The following is a 10,004-nucleotide window of genomic DNA, read 5'->3' on the forward strand; positions in this document are numbered from 1 at the left end:
GCAAAGGCTCAATGGGGAAAGACCACTGTGTAAGGTAACCCCACCAAGGTGAACTGAGGGGCTGGATCCATGGAAAACCCCTCGAACGGTATCCAGAAAATATTTGTTTGCTGTAAAATGTACATGGCATGAAAAATGAAATGGAAGGGAGGTGAGGCAACTCACTCCTGTATTGAAGGAAACTGATCTCCTTTGCACTCGTATTTTTTGACTTGGTGCTGTTTGGAACTGTTTTGTAATGCATTTTTTACAGATTTTTATGAATAAAGTAGATATTGGAAATAAAAATAAATCACGTCTCCTGCTTCAACTTCTTTGTGGAGCAATTTTTGAAGCATCATCTCTTCACAAAGGAGGCTGTCACTGCACTATGTTACCTGCTGGTAACATTTCATACTTCTCTGCAATAAATTTAGTATGTTATTTCCTCCTGTTACTATTCTCCAAATTGTTTCTACATTTCTGAGCTTGTGTCATCTGCAAACTTTAGGCTGAATTTTATCAGCCCCCTAGGGAAGGACAAGGAGGTGGGAGGGGGAAAACAATACCAAGGAAAGGCGGGGGGTGGAGTGCCCATTGCCTTCCCAATGCCATTCAGGGATGGGCCTCCCCACCCAGAGGCAGTTGAGGCCCTTAAGTGGCCATTAATTAAGTGCCTCATCCCACCACCGCTGGCATTTTACCAGCGGCGGGGGAGCCCTCTACCATCTGGGGATGTTGCCCAGTAAAGCCAGATAGCCTCATTGTGGTCTGGTTTGGGCTGGGGAGGGGTGCATCCTGCTTGGGAAATCTGTGGCCTGCACAGGGCCCTCGGCAGTAAAGGCCACCCCTGTGCCAACACCCAGTCCCCTGCCACTGACCCACAAGCACCTCACCCGTCGCCTGGGCCGCCTGCCTGACTGCTCCTGGTCTGGGAACTGCTACAGTACCAGCAGTGGCCACTGCTCCCAGTGGCGCTGTTGGGACTGCTGAGCTGCTGGCTCTCTGATTGGCTAGCAGCTCTTGGAGGCAGGATCCCTGTTCTTAAAGGGATAGGGACTCTGTCGCTGGGTGGTTTATTGCCTTTGCATTGTAAAAGGCAGCCGGGGGTCCCCAAAACATCCAAAGCAGGGTTCTCCTCGCCTTTTTAGCCTGGCGTCGGGACCCATGCTGGCTGCATAAAATCCAGCCCTGTTTACAAATTTGCAGGTGCAGGTCATTAATATATATCAAAAAGGGCAGAGCTCCGAGTACTGATCACTGGTGAACAGCATTATAAACTTCTTCCCACTCTGAAAAACAACCATTCATCACTGCTTTCTGTCCCTCAGCCCATTTCATATCCACGCTGCCACTGTCCCTTTAATCCCATGAGATTTAACTTGGCTAACATGTCTACAATGTGGCACTTTTATCAAAAGATGTAGATTAACCCTTTAAATAGCACTGCTGAAACATCCTTCCTGTCTGTAAGCTCCACATTGCTGGGTGAGTTTACTATGGGGCGGGTCAGCCACTGGGGCACCCCAATATCAGAAAAAGGTCCGACAAAAAGCATAGGATCCTTATCTAAATATTTTAATTCATGCTTTTCAAAGTTCTCACATGCACCATAAACACCAAAATATTCCATGGCACTAATCCAAGAGCAGGGGAACGCTCCCTGCTATTCTGGCCAATATTTATCTCCCAGTCAACATCATGAAAACAAATTATCTGGCCATTATTACATTGTTGCTGATGGGATCTTGCTGTGCACAAATTTGCTACATAACAGTTGCTACTCATTGAAAATACTTCATTGGCTGTAAAGTGCTTAGGGACATCCTGAAGTTGTAAAAGATGCTGTACACATGCAAATCTTTCTTTTCTTACTTTCAATCATTATTTGCTGCTTCCTTATTTTTCTTTTCTCCATATATGGACCTCTTTGCGTGAGTTTTGGGTTCAAATCAAGTCTCCAAGTTCTCTCTTCCATCTAAAATGAAAACACAGATTCTCTTTAGTCAGGGCTTGGCTTATCCATAACTGAATCTGTGGAGATTCATAACTGAATCTGTGGAGATTCACATGGCTAGCTGGCTATGCCAAGGAGGAAGATCTGAGGGATGTGTGTCTCAGGGCAGCTCATCATCCAATGCTACCCAGCCACCCCATTCAAAGCAACTGGTACCTGCAACTGCAGGGACATCTTCTGATCCTCTTGGAGGAGGTAATGAGCCAGTTATGGCCCAAGTCCTCAGAGAGAGGCAGCAGCCAACCTCTTCATTTAAGAAGCAATATTAATGATTAACGGACTCTCATCAAGCAGCAGAACAAGAAACCCTACGCCACACATGAAGCACAAATATTCCGCTTGAATAAACTGGTCACATTCAGTCTGTAATTTGATGTTGGAAGTTCCTTCATGGTGATTGCTATGACAGCTGACTCTATGCAACCCTTCAAGAAGGTGTTGGATGCATTTTTAGAAAACTGCAAGATTACGTTTGAAGAAATGTAAGATCTTGCATAATGACCACGTAGTTATGGCCCCCGACATTTACCCGAGGGCTTTTGAGCCCTTGGAAAGGAATCTTTGCCAGATTTTTCCTGGATTGGCTGTGGACGCGAGTCCAGTGGGGCGAGTATGTATTAGTCTGATGGACTTTTCTAATCCAGAGTACATGGAAAGATTTTTGGCTAGTGTCCGTGTGTTCCAAATGCACTGGGCAAGAAATTCATCTACTTACTCCAATTCCCTGGGGATAGGCAGTGCTGTGGGCCATGGCACACTCGGCATTCGGCATTGATATGGGTGCACAGAACTGAATATCCTGTGTGTGCCCAAACACACCTGACTTCACACAGCCCAACCGACTGCTGTGATGCCAAGATACCAGAATTGGGCAACAGAGGTCCTGGCAACACCTGCATTATTCAGCAAGGAAAAGAGAAATGACAGGTATCAAGATGAGCCCTGGAGTCATGTTATTTAAAGCACCAGGCACCTTGATTGCAGTAAGTAGAATTTATGGAACTTTCAACTGTAAAGTGTCTGAAAGTACTCTTGAATGTTTTTGGAGGTGTTTTGCTGTATTTGTCAGAGAGTGTTGCTGCATCCTAAAGGCCTGCTCGGGTATAAAATTAAAACCTGACTTGGGCCCGACCCGACCACAGCCAAACCGAACCCGACTGGAGCCAGAATCCTTTAATTTGTTTTCATGTCCGACCGGACCTGAATATCACTGCAATGTAATAATGCATTTATTTATAAAACACGGAGCCAGAACACTTCAACCCAACCCAACCCGAACCCGAATGCTGGGCACAGAATATAGACCCGACCCCACCCCAACCCAACACATGTAGTCGAGTCCGGGTCGGGCAGCCAGGTTTTACTGCATCCTCACAGGGACGGCAGAGAAGTAGGTGACCTGCGCACACAAAGGCTGCAACAGCAATGGGGGCTGCAGTGCCTCTGGGTTGGCAGCAGACAGCTCTGTGCCAATCCCTCTGCCAACTTGGAACCCGTCTCCTCTAAGTTCCTTGCCAGTGACAGGAGCATCTCGGCATGCATGCCCATTAGCGCTCTCCGTATGCCACCCCATTGTGTTCCTCATCTGAGTCCTCTGCAGCAGAACTCATCTATGACTTCACCCTGCAGAATGCTGACAAACAGAAACATCCTTTACCCCCAAAATAAAAAAAATGTGCTGAAAACACTCAGCAGGTCTAGCAGCATCTCTGCAGAGAGAAACAAAGTTAACATTTCAGATCGATGACGCTTCCTCAGGGTCATGAGGGCCATCGACCTAAAATAATTCTGTTTCTCACTGCACAGATGCTGCCTGACCCACTGAGTGTTTCCAGCATTTTCTGTTTGTATTTCAGATTTCCATCATCTGCAGTATTTTGCCTTGTGTTGGAATGATAGATTTTTTGTTGGATAAGGGTTTCAGGAATGTGGAACAAAGATGGATAAATAGACTTGAGGGGTACAGAACAGCCAAGATCAAGTTAAATGGCTAAAGAGGTATTTGAACTGGACAACAGAAATGAAAAAAAGTTTCCAGAAAGAGAAGTCAGGTAAGATCATTCTGCACCATTGGTTAAATGTTTACCCTGGAAAGTGATTTTATAATAACCCTGCTTTCATTTTCTGCAACAGGAGACAGCTAAACTCAGCAACCTATGTTGAGCAATGTACATTGGGTTTGGCTGCTGGGCAGTGATCCATCAATGATCTCAGAGAACAGTGACCATTCCTACGATGCCACAGTCGTCAGGCAGGGATCAGGAAGAGTTACTGCATTGCAAACAGAGCAGGCTCTAGCTATTAGTTGTCCACTAACTCAAAGAAAACTACTGGGCGAGCCGAAGTCAGGAGGAGCTTCAATTCCAAAAGATCGACCATATTTTCCTTAGCAGCCATTGGATAGTGAGCTGGATCAAAATTCCTGGCTGTGCTTTTTTAAAATTCTTTTATGCGAAATGATTGTAAATTAACTGTATTGAACAGTCGAGAAATTGAGGAGGACAAGGAAGGATAATGCACCACAGTCACAGTCCTGAATGTCATTCCTGATTTTTGTTGACTAAGCTCAACATTTTCTTGGGTTCGGTTCACTCCTGTGCGCAGACATCACATCCATCCCACAAAGTGCATCTTAACGTCAATGGAAAAGAAAATGAAGCATGATTAAAAACAGGCTGCCCATTTGCGGTGAGCCCATTTTGCGCAACTGGTGAAGACCAATTTCACCCCCTCTGTCCTCAAATGGAGTTCACTAGAAATACCAAAGTGTTTCTATATCTGTTATAGACACCGATGTAAGAACAATCTAAGTAGATTAAAATTGAAAAACGTATTTACTTTCTCACAGAAAGGTGTGAACTTGCAAATTACCGGCGATATATTGACATTCCAGCTTCATCCAACAGATGTCTCCTCATATGTTGCTAGTATGCCTGCAGCTCCACCTTAATTCAACAGAGGGCATCGGTCCTTGTGATTGCATCCCAGGATAAGAATATGATCTGTGAGCTTTACAAGGAGCCAATGATAGAATAGTCAGAAAAACATAATTCAATTCATTACATAGAATGACATAGAATATGCAGCAAAGAAACAGGACCAACCAGTCAATGCAATTTTTTTCTAAAATATGCTTTATTTATAAAATTTGTAAAAATATATTACATAATATTACATAAGAGGAAAGCCACAGTGGCCAGGTCTCTGGCACTGTGGCTCAGTGGCTCAGAAGGGAAGGGGGGGAGAATAGGAGAGCGATAGTGATAGGAGATTCTGTGGTCGCGAACGAGACTCCCAGATGGTATGTTGCCTCCCGGGTGCCAGGGTCAGGGATGTCTCGGATCGAGTCTATAGGATTCTTAAGGGGGAGGGGGAGCAGCCAGAGGTCGTGGTACATATCGGTACCAATGACATAGCTCGGAAAAGGGATGAGGACCTGAAAAGCGAATATAGGGAGTTAGGTTGGAAGCTGAAAAGCAGGACGAGCAGAGTAGTATTCTCAGGATTGTTACCGGTGCCACGTGCCAGTGAGGCTAGAAACAGGGAGCGAGTGCAGCTGAACACATGGCTACAGAACTGGTGTAGGAGGGAGGGATTCAGATATGTGGATCATTGGGGTACCTTCTGGGGAAGGTGGGACCTGTACAAGAAGGACGGATTGCATCTGAACTGGAGGGGCACCAATATCCTGGGCGGGAGGTTTGCTAGAGCTCTTCGGGTGGGTATAAACTAGTTTGGCAGGGGGATGGGAACCGGAGCCACGGATCAGTGGATGGGGTAGCTGTTGAACAGGCAGATACAGAATGCAGAGAGTCTGTGAGGAAGGTTAGACAGTTGACAGGGCAAAGTTAGAGCCAGTATGATGGGTTGAAGTGTGTCTATTTTAACGCAAGAAGTGTCAGGAATAAGGGTGATGAACTTAGAGCATGGATCAGTACTTGGAGCTACGATGTTGTTGCTATTACGGAGATGTGGATATCACAAGGGCAGGAATGGATGTTGGATGTTCCGGGGTTTAGATGTTTCAAAAGGAATAGGGAGGGAGGTAAAAGAGGTGGGGGAGTGGCATTGTTAATCAGGGATAGTATCACAGCTGCAGAAAGGGAGGTCGTCGAGGAGGGTTTGTCTACTGAGTCATTATGGGTGGAAGTCAGAAACAGGAAAGGAGCAGTCACTTTGTTGGGAGTTTTCTATAGACTCCCCAATAGCAGCAGAGACATGGAGGAACAGATTGGGAGGCAGATTTTGGAAAGGTGCAGAAGTAACAGGGTTGTTGTCATGGGTGACTTCAACTTCCCTACTATTGATTGGAACCTCCTTAGTACAAATAGTTTGGATGGAGCAGTTTTTGTCAGGTGTGTCCAGGAAGCTTTTCTGACTCAATATGTAGATAGGCCGACTAGAGGGGAGACTATGTTGGACTTGGTGCTTGGCAACAAACCAGGCCAGGTGGCAGATCTCTCGGTGGGAGAGCATTTCGGTGATAGTGATCACAACTCCCTGACCTTTACTATAGTCGTGAGGGATAGGAGCAGACGGGATGGGAAAATATTTAATTGGGGGAGGGGGAATTACAATGCTATTAGGCAGGAACTGGGGAGCATAAATTGGGAACAGATGTTCTCAGGGAAATGCACGACAGAAATGTGGAGGTTGTTTAGGGAGCACTTGCTGCGACTGCTGGATAGGTTTGTCCCGATGAGGCAGGGAAGGGATGGTAGGGTGAAGGAACCTTGGATGACGAGATGTGGAACAGCTAGTCAAGAGGAAGAAGGTTGAGAAAACAAGGATCAGACAGGGCTCTAGAGAGTTACAAGGTAGCCAGGAAGGAACTGAAGAATGGACTTAGGAGAGCTAGAAGGGGACATGAAAAAGTCTTGGCGGGTAGGATTAAGGAAAATCCCAAGGCGTTCTACACTTATGTGAGGAACAAGAGGATGGCCAGAGTGAGGGTAGGGCCGATCAGGGATAGTGGAGGGAACTTGTGCCTGGAGTCGGAGGAGGTAGGGGAGGGCCTAAATGAATACTTTGCTTCAGTATTCACTAGTGAGAGGGACCTGGTCGTTTGTGAGAACAGCGTGGAACAGGCTGATATGCTCGAACAGGTTGAGGTTAAGAGGGAGGATGTGCTGGAAATTTTGAATGATATGAGGACAGATAAGTCCCCGGGGCCAGACGGGATATACCCAAGGATATTACGGGAAGCGAGGGAAGAGATTGCCGCGCCTTTGGCGATGATCTTTGCGTCTTCACTGTCCACTGGAGTAGTACCAGATGATTGGAGGGTGGCAAATGTTGTTCCCTTGTTCAAGAAAGGGAATAGGGATAACCCTGGGAATTATAGACCAGTCAGTCTTACGTCGGTAGTGGGCAAATTATTGGAGAGGATTCTGAGAGACAGGATTTATGATTACTTGGAAAAGCATGGTTTGATTAGAGACAGTCAGCATGGCTTTGTGAGGGGCAGGTCATGCCTCACAAGCCTTATTGAATTCTTTGAAGATGTGACAAAACACATTGATGAAGGAAGGGCCAGGTGCTGGGAGGTGGGATTAGATTGGGCGGCTAGTTTTTTCAGCCAGCCCAGACACAATTGGCTGAATGGCCTCTTTCTGTGTCGTAACTTTTCTATGGTTCTACTACCTGAAGGTACTGGGAATATGGTTCGGAGGGACCAGGTGTGCGCCAAAAACTGAGAGGAGCGTTTAGCCAAGGTGAGGCAGAAACTGGGCATGAAGGAATGACGCTCCCTATCCATTGCAAGGAAGAAGCTGGTCATCAGGTGCGAGGTGCTCTCGGTGTTGCTGTACATGGCACAGGTCTGGCCCATACTTCACACCTGCACCACGGTAATCACCTGAGCCATCTTCCAGTTCATCCAGAGATCAAAAATGGACCATGTCTGCAGGGACACCATGTACAAATCTCTAGATAGAGGGGGCAAAAACATACCCAATGCCACCCTGATCCTTGTGGCCACCTTTGTCTGTGGCTGCATCAAGCTGTGCTTAGATCCCCGGTAAGCAAACACCAAGTGTCACCACGTGCTGAGCTTCTATCTGTCCTCGGTGTTGTGAAGGATGGGTCTGGCCACATTGCTGCGGAACGCTCCATCCAGTTGGACCGTGCCATTCCACCTTTCCCTCGTAAAAACATTTATGCAGAAAAACACCTTTGACCACAAATCCAACAGGCAGTGGTCTGTCTGGAATGTCCTCAAGGCCCTACGGGAAAAAGAGATGGTGGATCCTGTCAGATGCTTCCCCAAGCAGACTTCCAATGTCATTTAGCATAATGTCTCATCACCAGAACTTTCAAACAAGCACCAAGACGTAGCTTGGCTGGTGGTAAGAAGGGCCATTCCCGTCTGATCTTTCATGCACAGCCAGAGTCTCACTCCCTTCGCATGCTGCCCTCGAGGTGGCTGTGGTGGGGAAGAGACCTGCCCACTTCCTTCTGGAAGCAGGTGTGGAAAGAGATGCAGTGGTTTTTGTTGAGATTCATCCCAAGCAACTCGATAATACAGCAGTCTGTGGTCTATGGGCTGTCCCCAGGGACGCACACAGAGATAAAACATTAACTGCTGCTGGGAGACCATCAACTCGATGAAAGATGCTCTTTAGTCTGTCCAAATCTTGTTGGTCTTCCAGTGCAAAGAGGACTACGTGCTGAGGGACACACTAAAGCTTGGGGCAGATTCTGCAAAGGCTCAATGGGGAAAGGCCACAGTCTAAAGCCAGCCTGCCATTGTATACCGAAGGGCAAGAAACTGTGTTAAACTCCTCAGGCTGAATGATTCACCTGAAATGTATGTGGTAAATATCATCCGTAATTGCTATTGTATTGAGGCGAGTCAGAGTGCCACAGGCTGCATGGAAAGAACTTGAACCATATTGCACCCTGTAAATGACCAAGTTGAAGTTATGGAATGCACTTACAGAAATTTTGTGAATAAAGTATATCTGCCAAAAAAATCTGTTCTTATCAGTTTAACATCTGATACGTCCCTTATCTGTGGACCATATATTAAATTGATTTTTGGAGTAGGGAGATGGAATAGGGGCTTGCTTCGTCCACTCCACGCATCGACCTGGTATTGCAGTATCTCTGGGAACGGTGCACCTCCCTTTGTTTAACCCACGTATATATGCTTCCTTGCACATGCAGAACTAACAGCATCAAAATAAACACAGCCACTCTCAACACATTCGTTCTCAAATTTCAAAGAACACTAACTACTCACAAACCGTGCATCACTTGCAAATGCAGCTCACAACCAGTGTCTCAGTTGAAGCTTTTCGCTCATGAAATTTTAAAGCAGCTCGCTGCTGCTGATGCCAACGCTCTGTGCTGCAAAACTTAAAGTACAAAACCACATACAACCATCCGATTAAAGCTGGCACAGTTTACACAGCTACTCACAAACGGGTAAATCGGCAAGATGATACATACCCTACAAATGCTTGAAAGCTAAACGATAGACTCAACAATCAAACAACCCATCGGCCACATTCATGTATTTCCGCACACAAAACTTACACGCATAGCGTGCAAAGAATAAAACTCTGCGCAAACCGACAAAAGGGGATAAGGAACTTAAAAGCAATTTAAGCTGCAGCCAGCAGGAGGCACAATTCCAAGCAAAGGAAGCCGATAAGGAGGACACAAGGCAGCGTGTGGAGGCAGTGAGACTCTGAGAACGCAGGAAGGATCTGATGGGGAGGGCCCTTCTCATCACCAGCTAAGCTATGTCCTGGTGTTTGTTTGAGAGTTTTGCTGATGAGGTGTTCTGTCAAATGACTTTGACAGTCTGTTCAGGCAACCATCACACAGAACCTCACATGGGGCCAGACTTTAAAGCCCACTGGGGGCTGGAGCGCGTACAATTTGATGATCACAGCTCGGAGGTCAGCACTGTGTCCCACCGCCTCCAGACTGGGAAGCCATTTTTAAAGGGACACCAGGAGGGAGGGAAGTAATGGCAAGCCTGCAAGTCTCCAATTAAGTG

General features: G+C 46.5%; 1 long non-coding RNA gene and 1 pseudogene across 2 annotated transcripts; one reads left to right on the forward strand and one right to left on the reverse strand.

Annotated features, from left to right (window-relative positions):
• Positions 1–1,513: 1,513 nt before the first annotated feature.
• LOC137353630 (uncharacterized) lies at positions 1,514–9,537 on the reverse strand. Of its 2 annotated transcripts, none has more exons than XR_010969864.1 (3): positions 9,449–9,537; positions 4,868–5,005; positions 1,514–1,957 (listed from the first exon to the last, which is right to left on the reverse strand). It is a non-coding gene; the product is annotated as an uncharacterized lncRNA (long non-coding RNA). The 2 variants fall into 2 exon arrangements; XR_010969865.1 differs by lacking the exon at positions 9,449–9,537 and adding an exon at positions 7,949–8,210.
• On the forward strand, positions 8,955–9,123 carry LOC137354440 (U2 spliceosomal RNA; annotated as a pseudogene).
• Positions 9,538–10,004: the final 467 nt, after the last annotated feature.

The sequence above is a fragment of the Heterodontus francisci genome, chromosome 41 (assembly GCF_036365525.1).
Source record: "Heterodontus francisci isolate sHetFra1 chromosome 41, sHetFra1.hap1, whole genome shotgun sequence".
In the NCBI taxonomy this organism is placed as follows: Eukaryota; Metazoa; Chordata; class Chondrichthyes; order Heterodontiformes; family Heterodontidae; genus Heterodontus; species Heterodontus francisci.